Genomic DNA, 3919 nt, shown 5'->3' with positions numbered 1-3919 from the left:
GAGGCTGACTTGGTGGGATTTCCACCATGAGCCTGACTTGACTCTCCTATAAGAAGGACCTGGGGCCCCTCCCAGAGGTGAGAAGAGTGTTTGATGGTACCTCTGCTGTAGGTTGAATCACATCCCCACCACCCCCCCACACACACACACAAGAGGAAAATTGAAATCATAACTTCTGGTACCTGTGAGTGTTACTTTCTTTAGAAATAGGGTCTTTGCAAATGTAATCAGGTCATGAGGAGGCCATATTGGCTTAGCATGGGACCAATCCAATGGCCAATGGTCTTATAAGACAAGGGACATTTGGACACCCACAGTGGGAGAGAAGGCCATGTGCAGACACAGTCAGAGACTGGAGTGATGTGTCTACAAGCCCAGGAACCTGGGAACGGCAGCAACCAGCAGAAGCTAGGAAAGAGACATAGGACATATTGTCCCTCTTGGCCTCTGGAAGGAACCAATCCTGCCAATGCCCTGATTCTGGACCTCTGGCCTCCAGAACTGGAAGAGGCTATATTCCTGTTATTTTAAGTCTCAGCATGTGGTTATTTGTTGCAGCAGCCCTGCCACATTGATACACACTTGCGGGGGTTGGGGCGTGTGCAGACAGGCTCTTGGGAAGACAATCTGCTGACACTTATCTAAATGTCAAACACTCTCAGCCCCTGACCCAGATTTTCCTCCACTAGGAACTTATCCTACAGATATGTTCACACAGGCACCCAGAGGCATTTTACAGCATACTCTTTCCAACATTGTAGAAATGAGCCAAAAATGGAAAACAGTTCAAACGAGTAAGAGTCTGCTTGACTGAGTTAGAGTACTTTCCCTCTATGAAAAAGAATGGGGAAGTTTTGGGGGGGCCTGCATGAAACAGTATCCAGTGGATATTGCTAAGGAGAAAATGTCAAGGTGCCAAAGGAAGTATGATTCACTTACCATTTTGAAGTTGAAGGGATTCTATCTGCAGATGTGTAAAAGAAGTACACAAAGCAGAGATACAAGTACAACTGTGTCTTCTGGAAGGAGGCACAAGCATTGGTGACATCTCCACCTCTGGGCAGCAGAACGGGTGTCAGGACAGGTGTCTGCCCTCTCCATATCTACCCCTTTATTCTGATGAAAGATTTACTTCCTGCAAGGAGTACCGAAATAAAAAAAACAAACAAACCTGGGCAGCCCAGGTGGCTCAGCAGTTTAGCACCGCCTTCAGCCCAGGGCGTCACCCTGGAGTCCCACGATCAAGTCCCACGTCAGGCTCCCTGCATGGAGCCTGCTTTTCCCTCTGCCTGTGTCTCTACCTCCCCCCCCCCCTCTGTATCTCTCATTAATAAATACATTTTTTAAAAACCTAATTTTTTTAAGTTCTTATGTGCTATATTTGGCAATATTATTTTTGGCTTGTGAGTTGATTTTTAGTTTGCACAAATTGAAGAGGAATTTGGTCAATGTTGAATGAAAACTGAAAAACCATTCCAAGTCACTAGCTGCAGGGAGGGGGCAGCTGTGGGGGACATTCCATGGAAACAGCACCATGCAAGTCACCCATCTTATATGATTGTCCCTGCTCAGTTTGACAACTACCCTCCTCACTCAGCCTGTACTTGACACGCAGCCTCATGGCAGTTACTGTGGATGCTGTGACACCACACTGCCCAGATGCTAGCACTAGCAGGACAGTTAAGTGGCTCATCCTCAATCCTAGAGTGAGGGCTTCTGCCCAGGTCCCCTGACTATGACTTTGTGCTTTGTCTATGGGGTCCCCAGTGCAACTGAAAATCAGACACTAAAGCAAGAACTCATTGAGTTCTAATTTTTTTAAAAAAAATGTTTTAACCTGTCCCTGATACAGAATATTCTCTCTCCCAGAAGCAGGTTTTGTTGCTGCTTTGCCCTGAATGCCACTAGATTTCCTCCTTAGTGTCCCCCCACTGCTGGCCCGAGCTCATTTGCCCCCTGAGAACTTGGTTCACCCACCACACTGACCCCTCCAGCCAGCTGGCCTCCCTGCCACTCTACCTTTGCACCTGTGTCTCCTGTCCTGGGCACCCCGGCCCTCCTGTCTCTGCAGGGCTGAATGGCTTGTTCTATGTAAATGTCCCCTCAAGCACCTTCATTAAATTTATAAGCCCACTCTGCACTCTTCATTCTCCTCCCCTGTTTCATTTTTCCTTATCGTACTTTCCTTCTAATGTTTGATGTAATGGACTTACTACTTTGCATCTCTCTCTTCCCCTGTAATGGACTAAATTGTGTACCACCTCCCCATTCATATGTTGAAGCTCTAACTCCTAATGTGTCTGTATTTGGAGATGAAGACGTTGAGGAAATAATTAGGTTAAATGAGATCCTGAGAGTGGGGCCCCAATCCAACAGGCCTGGTGACCTTATAAGAAGAGGAAGAGACACCAAGGATCACTCTCTCTCCCCATGGGTGCACAGAGGGAGGGCAAGCCTCCTGTAAGCCAAAAAGAGCTCTTACCAGAAACCAACCCTGTTGGCACCTTCCTCATGGACTGCAGCCTCCAGGACTCTGAGAAATAAATATCTGGGGGATCCCTGGGTGGCTGAGCAGTTTAGCACCTGCCTTCTGCCCAGGGCATGATCCTGGAGTTCTGAGATCGAGTCCCACATCAGACTTCCTGCATGGAGCCTGCTTTTCCCTCTGCCTGGGTCTCTCCCTCTCTCTCTCTCTCTCTTTCTCTCTCTCTCTCTCTCTCATGAATAAATAAATAAATAATCTTAAAGGAAAAAAAAAAAAAGAAAGAAATGTCTGTTGTGTAAGCCTCTGGTCTGTGGTATCTTGCTACATTGGCCAGAGCAGGCTGACATGTCCTCCCATCGCCCCGATTACAATGTCATCTCCATGAAGACGAGTGTTTGCTTCTCTTGTTCTTTTCTGCATAACTAACTCCTCCAAGGGCACTCAGTGAATATTTGCTGAGTACCTATGAGAATTTGGATGGGCCCCCACAGGGACCATAGAGAAGGATCGTGGGGCTTCTCAGTATGTCTGGGCATCATGGGGACAATGAGTCCACACGTGGTTGATGACCACTGAGTCACTGCTTTCCCCAATTCCTTCCAGAATGATCTGTGAGGGCCTACCTGTGACCCTGCCTCTGCCGTGAGGGGTCCATCTTTCTGCTTCCACCCTATGTGAAGATCCTCTACCAGATGTACCCCTTGCCTTTTCAGTGGTTCAGAGGTGAAACTGGTGAGAGCTGCCAGGTACGGAACAGGTGGGTCCCCATCCCTGTGTCGGATGCCAGCAGGCTCTTTGCGGGCTCCAGTGCGTTCGGCTGAGGCCCTGGAGACATCCGCCTGCCCTCTCTGAGCTGGGAACCCACCACATCGTGTGAAGTGGAGACAGCAAAGACAGTGTGGGTCACACTCTGCCCGACTCTGGATGGCATGCCACCGTTTATTTTCTGTGGCCGGTGCCAAAATGCGAGACACTTGCCATATGCCCACTTATTTCCAAAGACTGCGGGATTCTAGATGCATCGGCGGCGGCGGCATTCACACACTCGGGGAGGTGTGATCATTGCCTACACACGGAGCGCGCTGGTGTGTGTGTGCCAGGAGGCTCCCAGCTCCCTCCCGGACACATCGAACACGCACATATGGTGTTGGAGGTGTCATAATTCCAGACACATAGCATATGTCCTTGGAGCAGACAAGGCACTAAATTAATTCTAAACACCGGTTGTAAGTTTCTTACCGAAATGCTCCCTTCACTGTATAAATAGCTTTTGTGCTCCACGTTTCCTACAGCGGGCTCTGTGGAAGCCCAGACATGCGATTCTGGCTTTACTTTTATAGCGCTGAGCGGTCTTCAAAATAGCCACATCTCCATAAAGGGAAACTGGGAAGAAATGATGAAATGCTAAGCAAAGGGACGTGGAGTACTCTCCTC

Source organism: Vulpes lagopus, chromosome 3 (assembly GCF_018345385.1).
Source record: "Vulpes lagopus strain Blue_001 chromosome 3, ASM1834538v1, whole genome shotgun sequence".
In the NCBI taxonomy this organism is placed as follows: Eukaryota; Metazoa; Chordata; class Mammalia; order Carnivora; family Canidae; genus Vulpes; species Vulpes lagopus.
This window is presented reverse-complemented; position numbering follows the sequence as displayed.